The 27,901-nt window shown below is 45.2% G+C and overlaps 1 long non-coding RNA gene across 2 annotated transcripts in view; it reads left to right on the plus strand.

Annotated features, from left to right (window-relative positions):
• The window catches only part of LOC109282610 (uncharacterized), a 91,544-nt gene that overhangs the window by 47,158 nt on the left and 16,485 nt on the right, over nt 1-27,901 (plus strand). Inside the window, exon 3 of one of the 2 annotated variants that reach the window (XR_002089638.2) lies at nt 21,507-22,178. The exons of the other annotated variant lie outside the window; for it this stretch is intronic. This is a non-coding gene — a long non-coding RNA (uncharacterized LOC109282610). Of the gene's footprint in view, nt 1-21,506; nt 22,179-27,901 lie in introns of those variants that run through there. 2 annotated transcript variants of the gene reach the window in all.

Consider the following 27,901-nt stretch of genomic DNA (forward strand, 5'->3'; position numbering starts at 1 on the left):
TCCCTGCTGCTGGAGAAGGTTTTTTTTAAAAACACTGCTTCAATTTAGGGAGAATTAAACCCCTATGTTGTGTACAAACCCCCTAGGGGGCATCTGAACTCCAAGGTCTCTGGGCTTGGGGCTTGCATGTAGGTTGCCTGCCATGGATTTGGGAGCATCTGAGCCCCAGGCTGATGAGTCTGGGAGGTAGGATACTTGCTGGTAGTAGTGCCAAACAGACTTGAATGATTGAACTCTGCTCAGTCAAAATTTGAAACTTAATTCGGAAGTGATTTTTGGAAATGAAATTTCATTAAAAAATATAAATAACCCTTGAGATACTGGTTAAACAGAGGCTGCCACTTCCTTGCTGGATCTAAGCTAGAGGGGGGAAAAAAACTAATCATTTCAGAGTTCAACAATTCAGTAAATTTGACAGGAGTTATGGCATCATTGCGGGGGGGCTGGAATGGCATATTTTGGAAAATGTGTTTGATAGAAAAAATTGCTTGCTATCTGTATACATAAATTGTGTGTGTGTGTGTGTGTGTGTTGGGGGATGCCACAAGGGATACGCTGTAATTCTTAACTTTTGCACAATGCTAATTCTTTTCAAGTTTCCAAGGGAAATCTTGTGTGGGATGTTTTCATATTTATTCTATGTTGGGGGGGGTTGTGTATTTGTTTGTTTGTTTTCTAAAACTATACAAACCCTGACCTGTAATTGAAGCATGTAGTGTTTCTGGGATGGGAAGAAAGACGTAGGATGGGTAGTCACAGTGTAACTAAAGATAACTCCTTCAGAAGGGAACTTCACAGAAAAGCTGTTGATATTATTTCAGTCAGTGTTGACTGAATGGAGAAGACAGAAAGCAGATGATGGCAACCTCTAGTTCTTGGTACATGAAAACGTCCTTGCAGTGAGTTCTGTCCAGTTTGGGTAGAGACATGCTGCCTTCTCTATGCCCCAGAATACCACGGAAGAAATACCTCCACTTCACACAACTCTATTTGAAGATTTCACATCCAGACTAGCAGACATCCAAGTAGCTCTTTTCCAAAACCAATGATTTTGTTACAGTTTACCTTGGCCAAGTGCCCACCTTTTGCATGGGGATATAAAATTGTTTTACCTTGGCAATGGAAGCAGTGAGGCAATGGCCTTGCTTATGCCTCGTCTTCATTTTATACAGTGCCCTACTTCTGTTGCTGTCCCTATTCTGGGAGGCTGTACTTAGGAAGCCATTTTGTGGCACACAGCAACAACTTTTTTGAACCTCTTAGCTGCTTAAAAATAGTGCTAGAATCACAGTAGCTGACATGCTACTGTATCTTTATGTGTGTGTGCTATATGTACCTTACATATCTTACATACATACCATATGTATGTATCATATACGCTACATGCATCTACTAGGTATATACTATATGTATCTTTTACCCAGAATCCTTGGAATATTCCCTAGTCTCTTTCTGGCAAATGTAGTAATCCAGACTTTAAAGTGATTCAAAAGAAAGGATGGTCCAGTGATTAGGATCTGGGAGAAAGGATGGAGTTTCTGTTCCATCACATTTTCACTTCTGGCCTGGGGCCAGTCACTTGGCCTCTCCATGCTTCTGCTTTCATCTGTAAAATGGGGGTACTATTTCCCTAGCTCTCAGGGGCATGTCAAAGACAAAATACATTTGACTGTGCACTGTTCACGTATTATAGTAGTGGCAGCCTTCTACATCCCTAAAATCAATAGCATAAACAATTATGTAGGTCAAGGCTTATGATTTATATGTGTTTTTTTGCTTGCAGAGGAGCAGGTCCTAAATCACTACCTAATACAAGTGTTTTCTTTCCCTCCCTAATCTCTTGTCTTAAACCTCTCAGAACTTCAGTGTGTGGGAGAATGAATCTCAGCATTCCTCTCCAAAACTCAGGTCCCTACCACATTGCTACTCATGCTAGTATGTGGCTATATGGTAAGACAAAGCATCTATTTGCATTATGTAAGTTTTCCTCCTCCATTAGTTAGGCATGTTCCAGACATTTGAAGACTGTTTTGTGCTCTGAGCATCTTGCTGCTTAAAGAGGCAAATTGAAAGGATCAAGGGGTATGGGAACAAAGAGCAATGTGTATGCCATTTATACATAAAGCAACTGGATTCCATAGAGCACAAGTTTAGGAGGAGATGGCAGGAGCCTTAAAAAGATAAGCCATGGGAGAGCAAATCACATGTAGGAAGCTGTGTAAAAGAGGCAAAGAAGTGTTTGTGGAAATACTGATAACCAGACAGGCAAAGCCAGTTAGCAGAATGGAGAGCTCTGCTGCTGGCAACGAACAGCTTGGCAAAGTTAGAGAAACAGAGGAAGGAAGACTAATGAAACATCTAACATAATACAAAGCCATAAAATCAGTTATGGGCTTCATGCCCATAAGCATTTTTAATAACTGGCCATGAACCAAGCTACCACTTGTGAGTACATTCAGGCAGGAAGTTGGAAGAAGGATGTGGAAAAAGAACCACTAAAAAGAAAAATCCTACCATTACCAATGTATACTTTTTATTGAGAAGGGTGATTAAGTCAAGGGGGAAATTATCCCTGCATACACAACATATTCTAATGTTGTTTTCTTCATCTGACTTGACTTTTGAAGACAATCAGATTTTTTTTAAAAGGCAATTTGAAAAAGAAAACCTTCGCTGGAACCTAAAAAGCCACAAGTCTTCCTCACTTGTATCAGCATGTCCCTGAATTGTAGGGCATTTGCAAATTGCAACCACATTTTGCAGTTTGAGTGCTTTGTTGAGATGCACTGAGTGGATGTACACTGAATTGAGTCATGCTTTGTTGAGATGCAATGAGTGGATGTACACTGAATTGAGTCATCCTACAATTTGTTTGTCTGTATTTTGTGGCAAAGCTGCTGTACTGAGACTTAGATATAGGTTCAGTACTTGCCTTCATCTCTCTGACCTTGGGCACCTCATTCAATCACTCTGTGCTTGCAGTGGATCCAGGAATTGGGCAAGGGGGTTGTGCCCCACAACTCTGGCTACACTGTGAATGCTCAGTGAGCTCTGAGAAAACTACCTGATCAACACATGCTTCCAGGGTTCGAATTACACTTTGACTCCTGGGCGGGGGGGCGGACTGCCAGAAAAACTGAGCTGCCCATCACAATGCCCTAATAAAATCGGAGACCCCACCCCAGCTTATGATTTTCAAATCTTACAGGGGGGTTCTCATCTCTTATGGGGGGGGCTCAGCTCCCCCAAGCTCCCCCATAATTTGAACCCTGCATGCTGCTGCCAGAGCAATTGGAGAGCAGTGAGCTCTAAGCTCACCAGCTGATTGAGGTGGGGTCTAGCCAGAGCCCTTGTTTCACATAGCTCTAGAGCCCAGGGGGTGAGCATTGCAGCTATTCACCCTTCCCTACTTTCCCTTTCCCTGCTGAATTCAGCTACAGGGGAAAGAAGAAGACCCAGCATCAGCCCCCTCTGAGCTCCAGAGCTGAGCAAAATTAGAGGCTTTGGGCAAACCCTGTGACAAGAGCTCATGCATGATAGCCAAAAGGGGATGCAATGGTGCCACCACCCTCTTTCTGGATCTGCCCCTGCTCTGTCTCTCTGTAAGATGTGGCTGATAATGATAATATGACCTTTTCAGAGTAGGACTTGTCTCTTACTGGACGCATCTCCCTACACCAATGTAGCAACGCACTACGTCACCGTCTGGCATGCTACAACAATGCAGCAATCATACAGTCTACTTCTGTTCCCTGAATATAGAGCACTATGGTGACATAGCAGGGAAATCTTTGCATGCACCACCCATACGGCGCAGTAAAAACGGTTACTGTGCTATGTTTTAGTATTTCCAAAAGGAAGTACTAAAACACTGTACAGGAACAATATCACCTCATGGTGACGTGTAGATACACCCACTACATGTATGTATAGAGCCTGCCCAGCACAGTGAGATCTTGATTTCAGTTGGGACTTCTCAGTGTCACTGTATTATGAATAGCGATGATAATTGTTGCCTCTCTGTCTGAGTTACATCATCCTAATCAAGGGTCTGCAATCCTCTTAGATAATTAGAATCGTATGTTTTCTTTGGTTGCTGCAATGCTGCTTTGCCACAGGATGATCTAAAGTAGTGGTTCTCAATCTCTTTAGGCTCAAGGCAGCCTTTGTTAGGCACCAGGCACCCCTCTTAACTTGCACTTGTCTCTTGACTATGGAAAAAAAGGAAATTCTTTTGTTTCAAAGAATTCAGAAAGACCACAGTAGCTCAGAATGATTTTGATACTCTGGGTTCTTATTTGAAATTTCTGGATTTATCTTGTGAATCATGTATAGGAGTTTTCACACCTAATTTTGCTAATACTGCTTGGCACCTTCTACTCTTTAAAGGCTCTCATGGCATCCCAAGGTGCCATGACACCTTGGTTGAGAATCAGTAATCTAAAAAATTCAGCATATATTCATAACAAAGGGTGTCTGAACAATTTTGAAATATGGGATCTTTCAGAGGAACACTGGGTAATCACAGAGCACCCAATCTCAGTCACACGTAATCACCCTAAAAATGCTTTGGCAGTAGAGTAACTGGAGGTGGGGGGAGACCAGGGCAGCAGCCCCAGACACCACCTTTGGGGAGGGAATGCCAAAATTGTCATTGCTGGTGGTAGGGCAGCAGCCACCACTGCCCTGTACGCTGCCATTGCCCAGGATGTAGAACTGCCCTGTTATACCTGTGGCTTTTGGTACATAGCTCTGTTAGGCTCTTACCCTCCCAATGTGGGGCACATTTTTCTTTTTCTTCCTAAGGCAAAACTACTCTGCTTACTGTAGGAATCCAGAAGACTCACTCAGGCCTTCTAGATATGAAAGGTGGGTGGGTTATTTTTCCAGTGGGACTGCGGAGAGAAGGCATTTATGTTTTAACAGCTGTCTTTGTGGAGCTGCATTTTGAGAGTACCTTATTAGTGCCTGGCAAGATTCAAGGTTCTTTGGGTAAATGTGATATCTTTTATTAGACCAACAAAATAGTTGGAAAAAAAGTTCTTTGCAAGCTTTTGGGCACAAGCACCCTTTTTCAGGCATTGGGAGACTCCGCTGTTGTTCTGAGTTCTCCAAGGTAGAAAAGAAGCTAAAAGTGTGACAAGAAGTCTGTGAAAATGCAAATAGGTGGAAGTTTGGAAGACAATTCATAGAGATAGGAGGGGAGTGGGGGAAGGGGGTGGGAAATGTGTGAGGGAATGTAAATGGTAAACTTCAGGCAGGTACCTGGTGAATCATGTCAGGCAGGTTGCAATGTGTCATAAATCCAGTTTCTATATTAAGTCCATGATTTTTTGTATCCAGTAGATTTATGAAGTGAAGTTCATAGGCTTGTCTATGAAAGATGTTTTGTAAGTTCCTTTTGAGGATTAGAACTGAGAGATCGGAAAGGGAGTGATAGTGCCTGAGCTTTTTCTAATCTAATGTATTCTATTCTATTTATGCTTCAGGCGTATGCTGAATGGGTGTCTAGAAGTACACATCTGTTGGGTTGGAATGCACTTTTTAAAGCTACCATTTCCCCGCAGGTAACTGAACTTGTTGGGATGTGTTCTCACAGCTACCCAGTCAACACAGACCTGAAGAACATGTGAGGAATCCCACCATTCCCTGTCACAAGACAGCTTTTAGCACCCAAAGCTAAGTGCTTTGCTGGATTGGGAGCTTTTATTATCATAGTAGAGCTTTCTAGTCTTAAAAGAGCATTTTGGAAGGCAGGGGTTTTCGGTTTCAGGTGATCCCCACATTATAATTTGCTGCTGACCATCTACCATACTGCTTATAAAAGCAAAGACTTGCACCTCTGGTTTAGAGAGTTGACTCATCAAACCAGCTGTTTGATATAGAGTCTGACTCATCTGCCTCTGGCAGTGGCCCATACTTTCTTTGTCCAGAAGAATTAAAACCCAGTTGCATGTATTGCCAATTTCACAGCGTTATACACGGATGCCTCTTTGGTAATGGCCTGCTGCCCTAAAGCTTTGGAGATGATTACCCTCTGTGCTCCTCTAACTGTTCCTGGTCAGAAGATTGGTCTGTACTTTTCAAAGCTCAATTTCATCATTTGATTTGCTGCCGTGCTGTGACATGAAATTCCGCCAGATGAGTGAAGAAGAATTTCCCCTGACTTACCATTCATTTTTTACATGTGACCCTTTGTTCTCTCATTATAATAAATGGGAATAAAAATCACAATCAACTGCTCCTAAAAGAATACATAATACATAGCAAAAAGGACAAGGCATTGATATTCATGAGAAATGTGCCCATCTGAGCATTTCACCTTCTGCTCGGCACTGAATTAACAAATATTGGTAAAGATTTTTAGTACTTACTGTGCTGTCTTCACACAGGGACTTTTCACTCACTTCCACAATGAGCCACTCTCTTCCCATCCTTGCCAGCATCCCTTATAAATAACCAGGCCTTATCAGAAGCAATTGATTAGGTAAAGATGGACAAAATGGTAACAGTTATTAATGGCAAATAACGCATCCTGGCTTAATTGCACCATAAAACCTGAACAGGTTGTTATAGATGTTTAATTGACCATTTTGCCCATCTACATTCGTTCCTGTTTGTACATTTAATGAAACTCACTTGTCAAACAAATATCCCTTGACTGATATTGGTGATCTCAGGAATGACTGATTGGCCATGAATGTCATCGTCATCTCCTTTTTCCAGCTTTAATCACCTACTTGATGGGAGGTTAATGTTCTTTTTTACATGTTGGTTGGAGTTTTGATTGCAATTACCAGGAAGTGTTTTGATGTGTATACACACATAAAGATTGCTCTTGACATTGGAGGTATGTCCGAGTAATTTCTATGCAATAATGATGGCTATCCAGTACCTGCCCTGTTCTGTTCAATAGCATGTGGTTACTTCAGGAAAAATGTTGACTGATCTTAGGTAGCCACAAGCCCAGCTTTGGAATAATAAAGATGCTGCTGCTCACAAATGAAGTTGAAAATCTAGAGACATGGAGAAGTTCTAGTTCTGGAACTGCTGCAGCTGAAGAGCAGGATGTATTGCTACGTTTTCATGAGGGAATCTTAGAGCATTTTTGCACGTGCTTTGGGGGTTGGGACAGGAGGCGAGGTGCTTTAATTAAAGTGGCTCTGAGAGCTGCTCTAATTAAAGTGCCCAGAGCCAGTGGCAATACGCAGGAGGTGCATGGGGTTGCACGTGCACCCCATGAGAGCGCTGGTGCACGCCCTGACAAGCCACGCTCCTCACTTAGGTGATGGGCAGCGGGGGCAGGTGGAAACGCCGGTGCATCCCCTGCGAGCACCAGCCAGAGAGTGGGAGCGCCAGATGAAGCACTGCGGCCACTTCTGGGAGTGCCATGGGGGATCCACCCGAGGCAGCGCGATTGGCCGCAGGGGGAACCTCTCCAGTCGGCAAGATTGGCTGTGGGTGGACCACCCCCCCCAGTCTCTGACTGGTTGCTGGGGGGGGGACATGTGCCCCCCTTGACTAAGGTGGCAGCAGTAGCCCATGCCCACAGCATCTTGTGTATCAGTGTCTCCGTGCTTGGAAATGGTGGTGAGGGCACTTTATCTAAATTTTGTTGAACAAGCTTCAGTTAAAGCACCCCTGCTGCCATTTTGAAGCACAGGGACACTGATACACAAGACGCAGAGACTGGCTGGAGTGTGCTAATTAGCACATTTTAAGTCTGCTCTATAATTACAGCATGTCAGAGCAGCATCCCAGCTCGTGTACAGGCACACTTATAGAGTATATTGTGGGCCTGTGTAAAACCTGCTGAAGACTCACATAGATTGTAGTGGGCTCTTAACAAGGATTTGCAAAGAGAGGGTAAAAGTAAGATTAGGTCCTTTCTCTTATGATGCATACAGCAGCTTGAAAGCCTCCATTATTAAAAATAAGTAGCCTGGCCTTTTACCTTTTGAAATATGATGACGATGAAGTCCTGTTTTCCCTCATTTTTGGGAGATTCCTTGAAGGGGAAGAGAATTGCAGTGGGAGCTTTTTGGCCTTCAGGAGAGATAGAAAATACAGGAATTATTAGAGAGAGTTTCTAATCTGACTACTGCTCATGAAAGTTTAAGTGGGTGGTGGTAAAACAAGTAACAAGAACTTTCAATCATTTGACTTAAAAGGCAAGGATGATGTGACTTTCTGACACAACCCTATACAAGGAATAGTAGATAAATTATCACTACCTCTGAAGTAGCATAGAGAACCATTTTGACACAGATGCTTCTCATAGGAATAGTTCTCTTTTCTTTTCACCCTTACTCTGGAGGGAACAGGAGTTAGCACTTAGTAGTTAGATACCAGGCCACTAGCAAATGATGATGCCCCCACATTGGTATTGGGGGGGCAGGGAAGACAGAAACAAATCTCTGCCAATTCCCCAGTATCTTGCCCCAAACATCAGCTTATCATCTAGGGTGAGGATATCTGTGGGTGATATCTTTTATTGGACCAGCTGCATGGCCGGGATAGATTTAGACAACCTTTTGAATGCAATGCATTTGTCTTCAGGTCTGGGCTTTTCTATTAGCCTATAATATCTGGTTTCATGCCCTGCACACAGGAATATTTGTTCTTCCATTTTATGACCCAGCCTACATGCAGTTAGTTGTTTCTTATTGACTTCAATTAATTTCCTAGTTGGATTAAATAGAGTCCTTTCTCTTCCTGTATCTCATAAAATTGTTGCCTCCCTTCCTATTGTGATGTTGCTTTACCCATTGTTGTATCTTGATGTATACAATTTTCTTTTTCTTACATGTTAAAACCAGGCATGGAGACTGCACAAATCTCATTCCATCTTCTCCCTTAGTTTAAAGCTGCTCTAATCAGTTGTGTGAGACTCCATGATAGATGTGCCAGGTCCTCTTTCTGTAAATGTCTCTATGGTCAAACATCACAGAACCTTCCTCCTGGCATCAATCCTTGGGCCATCTATTGATCTGGGGACCTTGTCAGCCTCACCCTCCCTTCCCATGGAAGATCCTGCTGCTGTGAGGGGAAGTGTCTCCACCAACAACTGGCTTAATCCTTCTCTGGCCCTGCAGGCACTGCTGAATTAAGGTCTGTGCATCATTGCTGGGCATGTTAATCTGCAGTGGTTGTGGGGCCAGGGGAGTGTTAACCTGGTTGTTGGCAGCAACATCTTCTGCCGCAGCAGCACCTTGCCCCTGCTTTGCTTTGTGCAGCCAAAGCCTTGAGCCCTGCTGCCTCTATTCCAGCAGCCCAGGGTACAAATTAGGTATGAGCCTACTGCCCAGGGCACAAACTCTACCAGCTATGCCTCTGCTCTTTGGTACATGGGAAAACATAGTTGTACCAGTTTTCCAGGCAGCTATAAACAGGGAAAGGATAGTTCAGTGACTAAGACACTGAACCAGGACCCAAGAAATCTAGGTTCAGTTACTGACTTTGCAATTGACTTCCTAAGTAATCTTGGCAAACTCCCTCAATTTGTGTTCTTCATCTTTAAAATGGGAGAACTTTATGCTTCCTTTCTCCTGTACGTTGTCTATTTATTCTCCTGCCCATTGTCTATTGCAAACACTTGAGGATCCAGATTGTCTCCTGTGTTGCTTCTATGTAGAACCTGGTACACTGGGACCCTGATCTCACCTGGGTTTTCTGGTTGTAAGTGTATGTACATTTAAAAGTAATAAAAGAAAAAAGAAAGGCACTTCATTCCTCAAATCTTGTCTATATCTCTTCCAGCTATTTGCTTGGTCCAATTAAAGATATCACCGATAAGAATCCTTTCCTCCTAAAAACAAGCTAGACAGGAGTTGAACTATGTTGTTTCTGCAAAACAAGTGGAAGGAAAAAAGCTTCTTTCAAACTGTAGGAATCTAAGAGCTACCCAGATAATTTGCAGGTCTTCTTTAATAGTCTGAAAATCACATCACGGTTTATGGAGCTCCGTGCATGTCTGTGTAGCTCTCTGCAACTGGCAGATGAAAAGCACAAGGAAAAGATTCATGGTGATGATTAATTAAACGGCCCCATGAGGGCAGCAGAGGGTGAGAATAGGAGACAACTTCTGGGTCCTTCAAATGGTTGAGTCTGAGACCTGGGGTCATTCCATTTTTTATTTACACTTAATCAAAAAGTAGTTTTGCTTCTCAGCTGCAGAGAAGGAAAGGGCTATAGAGAACCAGAAAGTGCAGAATATTGGTTAACTATCCAAGGATTTGAAGGAAATACTTGAACAGAAGGTTTCTCTTTCCCTTAACCCCCCACTCCCCATCTTTAAAAAAAACCCTCCCTTTAAGTACATAGCCTTTAGATGTCATCTAAAGAAAAGCTTCCCTGTGAGGTGCTGCCCCTAGGTACCCTTCTTATTGAAGAAGTGCAGCTCCTAACTCGTAGTGCTCTTTCTCAATGTTAGAGTGCTGTCTCCATGACACTTTAATAATGATTCCTGGTTCAGTATCGCCCAGAGGTGCCACCCCAGCTCAAGTCCCCCATTGTGGTAGGCCTGGAAAAAGATACAGCCTCTGCCTCAAAGGGCTTATAATCAAAATAGCTGAGACATAAACACTGAGATCATTAGCAGCTTCCTTTTACAGAGAGGGGTAGGGACCTATGTTCCCCACAAATTCTGGCAGCAGTATAAGGGAGGGTGGGTGAGCAGGGCACCAGCCCCAGGTGCCAGTTAAAAGGGGACACCAGAATGGCATCCCTACGGAGCCTGCACCAAAGCAGCAGCAGCAGCCAAAGTGCAATGAGCCTGTGCCATGGCAGATAAGACTGTGCCTGCCACTCCCCACTCTCCACCACTCAGCACCATACACCACCTCCACCCAAGGTGCTGGAAAAACTAGCTACATATCTGCACTAAGGTATCTATACTGCTTTCATAGCCCACCCACTTCCACTCCACACTGACCAAACAGTCAAAGGATGTGGCACCCCCACACACCACTCTCTGTCTCTAGTGTGCTTCAAAACAGTAGCACAGGTTGCCTTTAGAGTAGTTTTCCCACCTTACTTCTGTATTTCACATACATAGGGTGACAGAAGCAGATAGGTAGGATATGCCTGAGAAGAGCGGTGCTTCCGAGACAGCCATGGGACAGAGTAAGGCAGAAACTGAGACTGAAACCTTCATCTCCTGCATGCCAAGCCAGTGCTGAAACTAAAATGCCGTTTTCCTATTGATGACAGTGGGGTTAGGACCGAGTGAACATTTATGGTGAATAATTTACCTGACAAAAAATGGTGTTTCAGGAAATTAACCCTCAGTTGAAGAGTTACTGTCAGGAAGGAAAGGAAATCCAAACATTTCATGTGGAAGAAAAGAAAAGAAAAGAAAAGAAAATTGAGGAAATCCAAAATTTCATGTGACAATGGCATTTTGTTTGGAAATAAACTTAAATTATCCATTTAGAAAAGTAGGCAATCAAAGAAAAAAACACGCACACACCCAAAAACAAAATGGCAAAAATGGTTGAGGATGGAGGGTTCATTTTTAGTTAATCCAAAATGAAATATTTCTGTATTTTTCTTTTATTCCCTCCACCCCCAAGAAAAAAAAGGGAAAACTCCCATTTCAGGTTGATCCAAAACAGAAGTTTTTCCCCAATTCTTTTTTTCCAATTCAGTTACTAAACCAAAAAAATTAAGTAGGAGCCCAGCCCTGTGTGTGGTACAAAAGTACATGAATGAAGCTTTTTGGCAAAAAAAGTTTGAAGATTTGTGAATGGCTATAAAGTCCCACTAGGCCCAAGAGTGTGTGGAAATGGCAGTGGGCACATGAAGAAAATAGATCCTAAAATGCCTCCGTATATTATAAGCAATGCTCAATTCTGCTCTTATTTGAATCAATAACAGAAGGGCTATGCAGAAGATTATCCTTAATGCAGAAATTTAAAAGTTAGAAGCACCTACACAAGCTGCAGGTTAGTGTTAGGAGTGCCACCTCCAAATTAGGATTTCTTAGGTCTCAAAGTCCTGGAAGCTGTAGCGGAAGAGGGATAGGAGAAGGATCAGTCTAGCTAGATCCTGCATGAATATGTTTTCCCTCAGCATCCACTTTCTGCCAGTGTGAGTGAAAGGCTTATTCAGTCTACAGATATGGTGGGCCTAGGCCCCCTTCAATGTTTCAGCCACTAACTGTATGGCAATTGAATACTTGGGACACAGTAGGAAAAAACCAGGAATGTGAATGCGGGTCAAAGGCTGGTAACAAGGGTTCCCAGGGGCGGCACCGAGGAGAGAACTCCAGCTAGTGTCCTCTGCCACATGAACTTATCTAAAGAGCCTACAGACACCACCCAGTGAACCTCTGCCCAGAGACATGCATGGATGAGTGAAAGGAAGACAGGCCCATAGTTATCCATTTCCCTCTACTAGTGCCTCTTTCCTGGTGTGGTTAATGGAGAACTTGGCCAAAGCCAGGATTAGGTTGACCAGAAGGTCCTTGGATTTTGTGTAACTACATATGGGGTGCGCATAAAATAAAAGCTGTGGGGAAAAGTGCAGCCAGATCCTCAATAGGAAGTTCTTGAGAAGGTGGTAGAGCAGGTACAGCCTGGTACACTTGAGGTAGGCATGCACAAGGGTCTTCCTCTGATTGCAAAAGGAACAGGTGTCAGGGGAATCAGTGGAGCATGCCAGGTACACAACCATGCGGACAGCTCCAGCCTATGTCCCTGGTGGCTCATGGGATTAAGGTGGAATACAAGCTGGTCCACTGGAGACCATGGGGGGCCTGTGGTCTGACCCAGTATGGCATTTCTTATGTTCTTGTAGACTGGATACTCTGCTGGTGTGAACTGATGCAGTCAATGGAGTTTTGCTGGTTTACATTGGCTGAGGATCTAGCCCTAGATATCTTCCCCTCCCCATTTGGATAAACTTTCAAACCGGGAGTGTGAATTGCCTTGTTAGTGCCCAGCAAAGCGCACAGACGTTTATTAAATCTCCATCATGATCACTGTAATCTGACCTGTAATCACTGTGTAGGCATCATTAAAGAGAAAAGCTTCCAGTCACTAACTTGAAGGATGAGAAAGTGAAATGGAAATTATAGCCCTCTCCTGCTTCCTGCTCTTCAGATAATCAAGAAGCATGCTAAAATGTGTGAAATCTGCAATGTGCAGCTGGGGGTGAACTGATACTTTCTTGATGACTGTCATGTGTATTTGCAAGCCACTCACCAAAGGCCTGATTTCAGGTTTCAGTATATCACTAGTTCCCAACCTTGTTAGATTCAAGACATCTCTTGAAAAATGCCAGCTCTTAGCTTTCACTCATTTCTTGACTACATAATAATAATAGAGTAATTCTTCTGTTGCAAAGAACTCAGAAAGACCTCAGCAGGTCAGTCTGTTTTTGACTCTGTGGATTTGTGTTTGAAATCTGTGGGTTTATCTTGTGAGTCATATGTAGATGTTTGCACATCTAACATCTAATATAATGCAGCATCCTTCAAAAGATCTTGTGGTACCCTGGGGTGCTGGAGCACCCTGGTTGAGAATCACTGGTATATATTGTCTCAGTGGCAATCCTAAAATCATCATCTCCAAGAAATAATCCCTACCCATTCACTCCTGCCGTGCATGTATTGCTTGCTGAAAAAATGTCAGGTGATCATTGGTTGAGCACAGTAGGGATTGCTCATAAGAGCACACACATCACTGAGACCATTTTTGAGTATGTGTTAAGAAGCGACCACATAATACTTTATGGTAAACCAAGCACAAGGGAATAGATGGGGCTCATTTCTCAGCAGTGGTGTCAGGGTTACTGTGGGGAAGGTGTAGCCAGACCATCAGGGGATTTGGGTAGCACTAGAGCGGAATGAAGGTCACGTGTGTGATGCAGGTTCACTTCCTAGCTTTGCTGCTTTGGGCGGGGTGGCAAAGAACCCAAGTTTCATGTGCAGAAGAAACTCCAGGCCATGATTTTTGCCCTTTCATGCACTGCAACTGCAACTGCACGTCTGTTTGCACGAACAGGATTTCCTGACACTTTAAAAGTCTTTCTGGTGCATTAAACTAAAACTCCTCAGACATAGTTTAGTTTGGCTCACTGGGAATTAAAGTGTCATGTCCATGGATTCATTGTATGCAAACACAAAGGCACTCAAAGGTGTGTAATGAGCCTCTTTGTCCACCAGCTGGCGCTGTGACTTTTTTGTAGTTCACCCCTTCAAATTGCTTTCTTTTTCAAATTGCTTCCGCTTTTTTTTTCTTGTGTGGTTGTCTTCCACAACTGCGCAGCAGGGCATGGGCATGAGGTGGGTGGGGGGGCCCTGGGCCAGGGGAGTAGCGCTGAACCATCCTGCTCTCCTGTGGTACTGGCCAGGGGCTGGGCTTAATTTGTTCAAAAACCTAGTGTGTGCAAACACATATGTGACGCTCCAAAATAAACTAGTTTAAATTTTACAAACCTATTTAATTTAATGAGGATTAAAACTCATGGTATGTACAGGTGTCCCCAGTGTATAAGGCCCTGTGACTTTCAGTAAGACTGGGGTTCCTGAGTCATTGAGGCACTTCTGAAAATATTGCTGTTAATATGCTAGATCCCTTCCCACTTACCCTCTGTTTCTGGTGGTCATTGAAGTCAACAGGCTTACATGGGAGGAAAGCTAGCCTGGAGGCAGAGATGCTAGCCTAGAATCTAGGAGACCTGGCTACAATTCTCAGCCCTGCCACCGACACTCTGTTGGCCTTGAGCAAGTTATATAATCTCCCTCTGTGGAGGAAATGTGTTCCACCAGATTATTTGTAACCTGTATTTCCTCTAACACCATCAAGATTACACTGGCATAAGGGATGCTGAATGAATACATAGAATTAGGCTGGTGCAGAACCACTATTGAGGAAAGAATAATTAGTCCCTCAGGTTGCATCTCAGTTCCTGTCTGAAAAATAGAGTATACCAATGCCATGTTTACTTGTATGCTACATGTGCCCTTCCCCCAGTAATTAGCCCTCCAATATCAGGCTGTTTGTCTTAAGCAAGGAAGATGATTTCTACACCAGAAATGAAGCCTGGAAATGCTGTAATGGCTGCCCTCTCTCCAGCCAGTGTTCAGCAGGGGCTGAGTCTAGTTTTAACCCTCTCCTAGTGACTGCCAAATTGGCAGTAACTTTTGGATGAGCAGCCAAAACCTGCTGCCAATTCAGCAGCACTGTGAGAGGATTAAAATTCTGACTTTTGCCTGAAGCAGCCATGGAGCTAACTGAAGGCAAGTGAACTGCTCCATTCAGCTTAATTCTGCCTTCCCAAAACAAGGTGTATGTCTTTTTCCAGGGTGTGTGGTATGCAAGACAATACGGTGCTTTCTGCGTCTCTTTTCTACTCAGATCGTACCTTTCTGTCTCCTAATATGTGTATGTATAGTGAGCCTCTAATGCCCTTGGGCTCTGTTATAGCAATTGATGCCACATTTCCCTGCTTTCATCAGCCTGTCCTGGAGTCCTACTATCTTGTTAGAACCCTGAATCAGACCCCATATGAGGTTGCCAGGATGTAGCATCACAACATGACAGCACAGTGTAATCATTGTGTGTCTTAGCAGGGGCCTGCCCATGCCATGTGATTGGTTTGCCATCTCCAGAGGTTATTCATAACAGGCTATTGCAGGGCTGAGCGTCACAAGGCAGCAGCATTAGTGTGACGCAAATCTCCCACAAATAAAGAGCTTTGAGGGGCAAAGTCCTCCCTTAAAGTCAGTGGATTCATAGATTCATAAATGTTAGGGTTGGAAAGGACCTCAGTAGGTCATCAAGTCCAACCCCCTGCCCTGAGCAGTAAAGAGTGCATGTCTAGTCTCCTCTTGAAGACCCCCAAGGTAGGGGAGAGCACCACCTCCCTTGGAAGCCCATTCCAGATTCTGGCAACCCTTATTGTAAAGAAGCTCTTTCTAATGTCCAACCTTTTTAAATCTGCTCTCTGTCAATTTGTGGCCATTGTTCCTAGTTACACGGGGGGGGCCTGGTAAATTCCAGCAGGTTTTGAATCAGGCCTAAGCAAATGGTGGACCACCTCTGCATTTGCTACTAGCCACACTCTGCAGTCAGCTCTGGTGTCCTGCCCTTGCTGGGGAATGCTGACAGTTTGAACACACATCCTGGAAGGTGGAGAATCCTGACATAATTGGCATTACATAAATCCAATTAGCATGGGTATGACGCTAACACAGTGAGCTCTGTTTGGAGTGCTGGAGCTGGCTTTTGCTTCAGCCAGGGAAGCTGAGTCCAAAAATAATCCTTTTTTCTGTGGGGAGGAAGACACAGGGTGAGGGGAGGGGTCAGACAGACCAGTGTGGCCCATTCTTCTTGTCTAATTATTAAAAGCAAATGGAGCAGAGGTGTAGCATGTGAATGAGGAACCTGCGACAGACCTCTCTCGCCCTTCCCATAAGGCAGCATGCAGAGCAGCATCAAGCAGCTGGTGCAGGCAGCGTGTGTTATAGAGTACAAGACACTCTGGGAATTGTAGTTCTCCAGCATGCCAATGAAGTTCACTGCTGCTGGGGAAGAAGAGGGTGGGGAAAACTTTCACCCTATTTTTTTTGCCACTGAAGCCCATGTCAGGAAGACAAAAATACTAATGATTTTCATGGCAAAAAATAGGGTCAATTCTCCTCCTAGCAGCAGCGAATTCCACTGTCATTCTACAAAACTATGATTCCCAGAATGCCTTGCACTTCACCACACACATTGTCTGCATTGCTGCAATGTACACATAGCAAGTGAAAGCAGAGGGAATGTGAATGTGAGGTACCCCTCACACTCCTTCTGAAACCCCTCTCCTTAGGTGGTGTCCGGGGCATGTGCCCCACTCACCCACCCCACATTACGCTACTGAAATGGGGAGGGGGCACTATGTGCAGAGAAGAGCCTAAGAATCAGAGACATGGGAAACAGGAAACCTGGGCTCTGTTCCCAGCTCTGATACTGATTCACCTTGTGATATTGAGCATGTCACTTTGCCTGACTGTGCCTCAGCTTTGCTGCTTATACAGTGGTAGGGATGATAATAATCAGTCTTGTCACCAAGTGCCTCAGGATCTTTCTGTACCATGTGAAGCAGCTTCTCTAAGAGACAGTTTGATGTCTCCTCAGAAGAACAGCACCCTTTCCCATCTAGCCCCCAGGCCAGCACTGCCCTGCAGTGTTACCAGGCATAGGCAAAGCTTGGGCCATTCACCTAGCATGAAGGGGACTGAGTATTTGGGGTATATCTACACTAAGGCCTAGATTGACAAAGAGGGGCCTATAAATTCACCATGCCCAAACAGGAGTCCTGGAGTCTTGGAGCAAAGATGCTGACCAGAAAAGAGTGTCAAGAGCAGGGGCGGGCAATTATTTTGGCTAGAGGGCCACTTACCAAGTTTTGGCAAGCTGTCAAGGGCTGAATGGGTAGTTTTGGAAGTCCCACCCCCTAACCCTGACCTTTGCCACCAGAAGTCCCTCCCCTTGCCCCCAGATGCACTCCTTTCAGCAAGGGGGTTTGCCATCTCAGAACCAGAAAAATACCAAATTATATTAGAAAAAGTAAACATTTAAAACGTTCATTAATTTGACTTCAAAAAATATTGTTGTCCTGGTTTACATGTGTTTGTGTAGTGTTCATAGAGGTGGTTGTATAAAATAGCTTAGAATGAAGTCTTACACTTGTGTATTGTAGGGGGGAGGGAAGATATAGGTTTGTGGGGGGCTATGTGTGGGTATGTGGGGTCTGGGGGCTATGGGTGTGTCTGTGGGGGGTGGATAGGTGTGGGTGTGGGGTGAGGAAGCATGTGGGTGTGTGCGTGGATATGTGGGGTATAGGTGGGCATGGGATTTGTGGGGAGTTTCGTGTGGGGGGAGGTTGGCTAGGGTGTGGGGATCTGTGTGTATGGTAGTGCGAGGGTGGGCGTGGGTGCATGTGTATGGTGGGGTGTGCATGTGGGACTTACCCTACAAATACACACACACACAGGTACTGGTGTGGCCCCGTGCTCCCACAATCTGGCGATGCAGCCGGGAACCATGAGGTGCTAGAGCAGTGCACAGGCAGGAAGACAGGGAAATGGTTGGGAGTGGGGCAGGGCTGGGCAGAGCTGCTGTGTCTTGATGCTGACTCCCCCTGGGTCCTACAGCCCCTGGCTCCTGTCATCTTTGACAGGCAGCCAGGAAGAGATAAATATTTTCTAAATTTTTTAGGGGCTCTGCAGGCCAGATAGAATGGCCTGGTGAGCTAGATCCAACCTGCAGGCCATATTTTGCCCATCCCTGGTCAAGAGTGATTAAAAAAAATAGTACTGCAGGTTTGAGACTCAGGCTGATTCTACTCCAGTGAGATTCTATGGAAAGACTCTCATAGACTTTTGTACCAGTTAGACAGGAAAACAACAAGATCTAATGGCTTGAATGGGAAGTTCATCCTGGAACAAGCCTGCAAATAGAAAAGGTTGGTATGACTGGGCACCATATATCATCCTGTACATCACACAGTACTGTTCACACAGGAGAGCCACTTTACATATTATGTTCTGCCCATCCTCTCCCTCAGGACATAGCCACAGTTCTGCTGGGACCACGTTTGGGTGCACTGTCCCTGGCCTGGCCTATAAAGATGGACACGGTTGTCAGAAAAGATGCATAGAGCCCTGATCTTGCTTCCTTTGGGCTCAGTAGTAAAACTCCTTTTGACCTGGGTTTGAGCAGGCATGAACCCTGAAAGGAGAAATGAAGAGCAGAAAGCAGCTGGGTTTGTGGCTTCCAGTACTGACATGCTGCCAGGCCTGCCTTTGCCAAAGAGATAATGTTGGGACCAGAATACCCAGTGTATCAATCAAGGCACACAGCAGCCTGAGAGTAGCTCCCACACTGCTAACAATGAGGATTCCTTTTGCTAGTGTCTCAAGTGACCAACTCCTGCTCACACTGGCAGATAGCCTGGTGCTGGAGCCAATCCCAGCACTAAGAACATGAATTTCACTAGGGCAGGAGGAGGGGTGGCTCTCATGAGGATGAGCATTTCCTCTGGGAGAGCTGGCTCTGCTACAAGGTTCCTTATTGACCTTGGTCATGTCATTTAACCTGTCTCCTCTTCCTGCAGAATGGGGGTGCCAATACTCACCTATTTAAGTGGTAAGCTCTTTGGAGCAGGAGCTGCCCCTCATTATGAGTCTGTACAATGGGTTCCCAGTCTTGGTTGGTGCCTTTAGGTGATCCAGTGTTATAAATTATAGTAAACATCATGGCTGTGAATGGGGGAGACACTGACATAGTGAAAGGTTAACCCAGGATAACCCAGTGTGATCCCAGTTGAACTGGGCAGCCTGCCACTTCTTACTGTTATAAACAGTTACACTGCTTTTATGGCAGAGTGATAGCTGGGATTGAGGATGGGAAAGATTGTTGGCTTGTAGGATGATAGGAAAGCACTCTGGGGACAGCTTGAGTGTGAGCTTTCCCCCTCCCCACACCTAGGATGAAACAGGAACCTGGTGAAAATCCTGGGAGGAGAGGCAGGTATCAAAGTTTTAACTACCCTCTGTTCAGTCTCAATCCAGGTGCAGCTTCCTGAGGAACACTGAAGTTGATACGATAGTCAAGGGATGTAGAAGGCAAATTAGAATGGTAGACAGAAGAGAAAGGAATAATATCAAACTGTGCATCTGTGTGTTAGCTTGTGATTGGATGGTTCCAAGAAAAATGCATGTATTAGTAGGAGTGTTGCCAGCAGATCGAGGGAAGTGATTCTTAACCTCTATTCTTCACTGGTGACGCCGCATCTGGAGTACTGTGTCCAGTTTTGGGCCTCATGCTACAGAAAGGATGTAGACAGATTGGAAAGAATCAGTGGAGGGCAACGAAAATGGTTAGGGGGCTGTGGCACATGACTTAGGAGGAGACACTGAGGGAACTGTTCTTATTTAGTCTGGAGAGCAGAAGACAGCTAGGATTTAATAGCAACCTTCAACTACCTGAGTGGGGTTTCCAAAGAAGATGGATCTAGACTGTTTTCAGTGGTCATTTGTACATGCTACAAAATTGGCCTTTTAAGTGGCTTATTGCCCTTTTGCACCGCTTTAATGGTGCAGTTGTTCGCACGTGTCAGCAGCGTAATGAGCTTTAACGGTGGGCTGTTTGCATTTGTCAGTGGTGTAACATGTGTTAAATGACTTTGGGACACAGCAAAATAAAACATCTCTGAGGTGGCTTAGTTTGCCGTGGAGGAAAGCACCCGGCCCCATGAATCTCAGGGGCTGTGCAGGCAGCCCAAGCAGGCAGCTGCGCAGCACCCTATGCAGGCAGGCGCCACTGAAGGGGAAAAAAAAGTGGTGAACCTGATCTTTTTTTTTTTCCTCCCCAGAGCCTGCCTTCCTGCCTGAGCTGCACAGGGGCCCAGTGACTCCCTCCACAACTGCGGTGCCCCCCACGGCCACTCAGGCCAGGTGCTTGTGGGCAAGTGTCACTTGGGAGGTGCCACCGCTGCCACGGAGGGAAGCACCAGTCCCCCCCACCCAGCTCAGGAGCTGCTCAGTCCACCGGCAACTTGCCTTCCCCTTCCTGCCACCAGAGAGGCAGGTAAGGGTCAGGCCCGACCCTTGTGTACATGCCACAGGGGTTTACTTCGCCCTAAATTGAAGTGGTGTTTTTAAAGACCCACCGCTTCAATTTAGGGAGAATTAAACCAAAGCAAACCCCTGTGGCATGTACAAAAGTCCAGTGGTGGCAGATGACAGAACAAGGATCAAAGGTCTCAAGTTGCAGCAAGGAAAGTTTAGGTTAGATATTAGGAAGAACTTTCTCACTAAGAAGATACTAAAGCAATGGAACAAGTTACCCAGAGATGTGTTGGACGCTTCATCCTTGGAGATTTTTAAGACCTGGCTAGACAAATCTTTGGGTGGGATGATCTAGTTGGGGATGGTCCTGCACTGAGCAAGGGGCTGGACTAGATGTTTTCCTGAGGTCCCTTCCAACCCTCATTTTCTATGGTACTATGATTCTGTAAAGATGCCTGCTTGTGTGTCCTGGCAGAATTCCTCTCTGTCTGTTGGACCAACCAATGAACTGACAGTGAATAAAGGCTATCTGGTTTCTATTTGGTTTCTTTTACTCACTAACCTGCAGCAGTGGGACTGGAAGAAGTATCCCTGGGAGTTGCAACAAAGACCTCTTGGAGTCTGTCTTCTGGAAGGTGAGGCTGCAGTCCCCAGACACAAGAGGTATCCCACAGGAACACTAATACCATCCTTTAACCTAAAAGGAAAGGCCAGGGTAAAACAACAGGGTATTGCCAGCCCCAAAACATTCAAACATCATGATTTTTAGCTTCAAAATTCATGAGATTGGCTCAAAAATTATGTTTATAACCCCCCCAAAAATAAACAAGTCTTGAGGTCTTTTTCTTTGCCTACTGGTTTCTGAGACTAGCGTGCTCTTGAGCTTTTCATTGCTAGTGTAAGGGCCAGGAACTTGCTATCTTTCTTCTTCCTTTCTTTTTAGGTAAAAGAAAGCTGAGATGTTTGCATAATCATTGGGCCCCAGGAGCAGGATCTTCAAGAAGAACAGCAGCTGTCTCAGGACCTGTGATAAAATTGCAAGAATTGGATGCCTCACCTATTTAATGAGGGGGGAGGAGGGAGGGCATCACCAGGCAGCTGACAAATTAATGCTGCAGCCTGTTTTGTTTTTGCTAGTAGCAGCATGATGTGGAGTCAGCTTCTACCATCCCCCTCCCCCCAGGGCTAACCTGGGGGATGCTGCTCAAAGCCTGGTTTGGGATAACCTGGTCTCTAGATCAATGAGGGCCAACTGTTTAGCAATTTTGCCACAGATTAGCCCTGCACCTCCCCCCAGTGCCACTCTGATCCTCTTCCCTTGACTGATCTACTCTGCTTTCTGCTCCCTGCCCTGTGCTTCCTGCCCCATCTGGTACTATGCCAATTGTCCCCTTCCCAATCTGCCATCATTTTGGTTCCCACTCACATCAGATCTGGTGCCCACTCCAGCCAGCCCAGGACCCGTGCTCTGTGCAGTGCCCACCCCAGACCAGCTGGAGCGGGCAAAACAAGCAGTTCATGTCCCAGGCCAACCAAGGCAGGAGAGGCATGCAGTGCAGTCCTGGACCAGCCAGAGCAGGCCCTGGATCTGGCATGAGTGGGATTGGAGGCAGGGGGTCTGTGGGATCCAGCATGTGTAGGGTGGGAGGGAGGGCTGTCCGTGGGTCTGATCTGGATGGCAAGGCCAATCCCTTGTTTTTCATTGGGCCTATGGACTGGTCCTGGGCCACTCATCTGACCCATGCGGCCAGATGAGTTTGACACTCTGTCCTAACCCATTCCAGCCACACACCAAAGCTTTGTCATATAACCAAGATCCTCAAGATACAAAGCTTTGGAGCTGCATTTAAGCTTCCTGGGAGCTGTGTGGGGCTTGTGAGCCACCGTTTGGTTGCCCCTGTTATACCTGCAAAATGCCATGAGCTGGTCCACAGCAGCATCATGGCAGTATAATTATGTTCTGGGAGGGCCTGGCTACAAGGAGCAATAGAGTCTGAACTGCCAAACTCACCCCCAACTCCACCAAGGCAAGCACATGTAAGTGCTGCATCCTCTGGGAGAAGTTCTCTGTTCCAGCCCTCCACCTCTTTGCCATTCAACGACTTTTGTTTCCTCCTTGTCCTCACCTACCACTCTTTGGGAGCACCTACACATGATACTACATCACCTTAGTGATGCACTAGGGTGACGTAGCATCCACAGGTGTCTGCATGTGACTAGCGGCTACTTCACTGTAGCGACACGCTATAACAGGGGAGCGCACCACTTCAGCAAAGTAGCTGCTAAAAATAACCATGCACTGCGCATATGGCGCAGTACGGGCAGTTACTGCACCATGCTTTAGTACTTCCAAAGAGAGGTACTAAAGCACGGTGCAGTAATGACATAGCTGTAGGGAACGTGTAGACCTGGACTTTAGACATTTACTATATTGGTTCAGTTATAAGCCAAACACTTTCTTTCCCTCCAAAAGAATTGTAAAATCTGCTCTTGACTCATATGCCCCCAGCTATCTTGACTTTTGTACTGGGGGTACTTCTGTGCATGTGATAAAACAGCGAATCAGATTTTCTTTCCATACTGTTGTTAGTTCAGTATTTTTATTGCATTTAACCCTTTGGGTACTTTCCTGGGTTATTTGATTCTCCTGTGGGGTTTTGTAAGAACCATGATAGTTCAAGGTCTGTATCTGTACTTGTATGGGATGAGGGAAGCTATTTTTCCTAAAATTAACCTGAAAATGTTGAGTTGACTTATATGAAAGGTCAAAAAAGAATTGGAAAAATAGGATGTATTGCTGTTGTAACTAGAAGCTCCAGTGCATTGGGCACTGAACAAACCCACATATAGAAGAGGACTCCTGCCCCAAACTACACTGTGAGCAGTTACAATGAAAGTTTTTCTAGCTTCAAAAGTATTGGATAGAATTTAAAAAAAAATCTGATTGGTTTGTTTGCATTTGAAAAACATCCTGCTCTATTTATAAAGGATGTGACAGGATCTATTAGCCAATTTATGTCAGCAAACAGCTGAGGATCAGAGTGCAAAGCAGTTCGCTCCTTAGGTGACATCCAGAAAGGCACTGGGCCAGCAATCCAGTGTGAGTGACAGTACTTATTGGAGGTGTCACAGGCTCTAGTAGTACTGTACAAACCCCACAGGAAATCCAGTGTTCACCAGCCAACTACCAGCCCAGTGTGAAAGAGAACAAGGGTGAATTCCCCATGCTGGCACTGCAAAGGGACCCTAAGGAGGGTGTTAATTGATGTCGAGGCCCTCATGCAAAAGAAAATCAGCCCCTTCCACCAGCAGTGTATGTGATAACAGAATTGGGCCTTGATGGTCACACATGAATTTATGCTCCCACAGGAGGTACCAATCAGGATGGACTGCTAAGAATTCAAATCTTCAAAGCATCTCACCAAAGAGCCTGAACCCCAGGTTCAAGCTGCCTTTAAAGCTGGTTTGTGCTGCAGTTGATCGCAGGGTGGTCATGTGGGCTGCCTCCAAAGACGTACCATGTTGTGTACTGAAGAACCACAAAACACCTGCTCCCAGCTGGACGCCCTTAGCGAAATCCTAACATGGCTAAAATATTCCAGCAAGACGTCAATGCAGCAGCCAAAGCAGCTTTGAAGCCTGAGCATTTCTCACCAACATTGCTCCAGCTGATCTTCCCCACAACGTCATGCCCAGCCCCATTAATCGCATCCAGCAGCAAGGTTGGAAGGTTCCTTGCAAAAATGTCTTGGGCTTCTTCAGCCTAACACAACGTGGGACTGTGGCTTACATGGGTCTGAGCTTTACACATGCCATTGCTACACTGGGGCTGCCACAATACTGCCATCCTGGCTTATTGTATGTTTTGATTTTTGTCAATTTAAATGAGCTTCCCCACTGTGAGGCCACATCATGGGCTTCACGGGCAAGCAGAGTTGCAGGATTTACAATCACATGGCATACGCTCAGTTGTCATTTGCTATTGGTGCCCCACAGGTAGGCCAGCCCTGCAATAGTTCCTGAACACAGACAACTTCCCTCTATCTGAAACACCCCAATCCAGCTACCTTGCTACTAGACAACTACTGAAATGTGTTTTCTTAAAGCAGCAGACCTGGCTTCACTGTGATCCACATGCTCTAGATTGACCCAAGAGGAAAGAGTCAAGGATTTCTTCTGAGGTAGTCCTGTTTCTTTAGAAAGGATCTGCATAAAGTGCTGTTGCCCTAAACAGGGGAGACATTATGCAACAGGAAACAGCTTCTTTACCCTAAGTCCTCTTCCAGCCACAACTTCACTCAAAAAACTTTCTTTCCACTTTCACTTGTGCACACTCTGTCTCTCTCTCTCTTTCTCTCACTGATGGGCTTTAAATGTGCCTTGTCTTTCAGGCTCTGGCTCCTTTTGTTTCTGCTATCTATGCTATAAAGGAGATTCATTGTTTTTTACAGTTAGTTACCTTGAATGAAAGGCTGGTTCTGAGTATGACCATAAACTTCATCTGACTGGGGGGCGCTTGATGGCAAGATGGCAGGGCTACTCATGCTGGTGTACAGCCTATAAAATACCACAATGTTGCAATCTCTAGAGTAAGGCAAGTATAGGGTGCCTCAAAACCCTAGGCTTCACTGCTTTGTGGGTACTCCTTGATTGGAGAAAGGCCATCTCTCTGACAAAAAACACGTCCTCACTGAGGTGTTAGGCACTGAGCAGCAGCTCTAATCTGTTGCTCTCTGGCAGAAGCTAGAACCATTGAGGCACTGATGAGTGTCTGGACTCAGTCTGGCCTCTGATGGTCACATAGACCTCTTACATGTACACCATGATCCAGAGAATCAACAGTTAAGAGGATGAAAGACACCAGCTCCAAAAAGTCCAGCCCCTAGCATATCACCGTGCTATGATATGACATTGAAGTCATTGCGTAGCTGTCACTGTTTTGCCTGTTAGATCCTGATGCAGCAGAGTAATGGTGGCCCAAAGGACTATTCTTAACTGCATTTTGATGGATTTGGGAAAGAATCTGCATCCATTTAGCCAGAGCTCAGTTAGTACTGAGAAGAGCTGCTCTATAGAATATGCACGGGCACAAGGAGTTTTCAAAATCACCTGCAATTTAGCATATCCAGCTGGAGACAGCTCAGTAGGGCCTGATTTTCAGAAAGCACTTAAAGGTGCCTCAGTGTGTGTCCATCCATCCCATTAAGATCTGCTGTTTTAACTGGCAGACTTGGAATTTTTACAGTAATTTGATATATCTCTGGTTTTCCCCTCTGATTCCCTGCAAAATATCTAGGTATTGGCAATACTTGCTGGATTAATTATTTTTATGAACAATCAAATTTACAAGGGGTGAAGTGAGTGTGAAACTGGTGTCTGAGGTGAGAACGATGGTCCCCCTGGGAAGTCTTGGGTTATAAATATTTGTTCTGATGGTTCTGAATGGATGAGACTCCAAATGATCCCTGAAATGTTATTTCACATGTGATGGCTCATTTTGATTTCAAATTACCAAGCAGGTTAATGCAGCCACGGCTTTCATCACTAGATATCATTTGAATCATAAATAAAGTAATGCACTAGCTTTCCGGAGGTGCCCAGAGCTAACTTGGCTTTTTGTGTGACACTGCATTGTGCCACGCAGAGGTCCCGTGGAATCAGGATCTAGCACTGTGTGGTCTTCCTTCTGTTCAGTCTCACTGCCTGCCATCACATGCTCACTCTCTCCATTCCCTCACAATAGTGTCCTGCAGAAATGCCTTCAAACCCTCCAGAATGCAGGGCAGATATGCACCTTACAATTTAACTAAATCAGAGATATATAGCATAAGTTTATGCTAGACACCTCTAATTTAGTTCATCTATAAGGTGCAATAAGGTATATAGCTTACGCTATTCAACTCTGATTTAGTTTGTCTATAAGGTGCAAATTTACCCTGCTTTCAGCCTGACTTCACCACTAGCTATTCAGACTCTCCAGCCATGTAGAGCCTAGTCAAACTACAGCAGTGGTCTGGGCCAAAATTCCTGGGCTGATCCTTCTTGTGGAAGCACTGCTGTGTAAAGAAATGTTTTGCTAGCAGGAACCAGAGAGTTGCAATACGTTGTTTGTATGGGCTCCATCCCATCATGTGCTTGTAACAGGGCAGGCTGTCCCTTTAATGAGAAATAGTCTGACCTGCCAAGAAAGCTCATCTTAGGGGTACTTGGCTAAGGAGGGAGTGCCCACTGGAAGTGACACTTCCTGAAGAAAATGCGAGGAGCAGGAAGCAAGCTATGAAAGGAACAGCTTGCTGCCAGGAAAAGCTAGGCTGGTGTCCTGAGGCCAGAGCAGAAAGGGGCTCTTTTCCAGGCGAGGACAAAGGATTTTGTTTTATTGTTCATTTACTTAAAGACTAAACTTTGCTTTGGAGTACTGGCTGAGGAGCTCATAAGAGAGGGAATTATCCTGCAAAAACAAGCAGGATACATGACCTGCATATGCTACTGTTACCCTGCTCATGAAATACAGCTGTTTTCTGCATGGCTTAGGATGCACACACCTACCTAACTAGAACATGCTTTTGTCAGTGTTTATGGGGCAGGTCTCACTGGTGATGTCTAGTCTTTCAGCAGAAGCAAAAAGGGAAAGTCTGATATTCCCTGAGCTAGGACATTAACCAGGAATTTGGGTTCAATTCCTGCAAATAGGATGCCTGCCAAAGGATTTGGAAGTATCTGAAGCCTCAGGCTGGGGTGGAGCAGGGCCACACATGGTTCTTGGATGATTCAAATGGATTTGGATTTGATCTGGCTAATTTGACCTGGAATATGACTTTTTTTTTTTAAAACAACAAAAAACGGGTTCAATTCCCTGCTCCATTGCAGACTTTCTGTGTGACCCTGAGCAAGTCACCTAAGCTCAGTCAGCCTCAGCTCCTCACATACAAAATGGAAGCCATAGGACTTCCTTGCCTGAGTTCCTATCTGGGGAGACCATATCAGTATCTCATTCTGGATAGAAATGGAGTGAGACCTGGGTGCACTGCAGGTCCTTGTGCTCATCCCTCCATATCTCTCTGTCGAATCCCACCAGTCCATTACTGTGGAACAACGGGTCCTCGGTTCCTGAATGGAGCCTGTAGGTATGACCCCAATGTAAATGGCCAATAATACAGTCATGACCCTGCACCCTGCCAATGCCATACAAATATATTGAGGTCAGCTGGTACTAGGCACTGTCTGGCTCAATCCTTTCTGCGTAAAATAGACTTTAATCAGCTTATGGGGTTGGGGGAGGGTGCTTTTTAACAAAAAAGCCCTGCAGGGACCTGGCTGTGGCTATTCTCTTTGCTGGGA

This window comes from Alligator mississippiensis, chromosome 2, assembly GCF_030867095.1.
Source record: "Alligator mississippiensis isolate rAllMis1 chromosome 2, rAllMis1, whole genome shotgun sequence".
NCBI lineage: Eukaryota > Metazoa > Chordata > Crocodylia > Alligatoridae > Alligator > Alligator mississippiensis.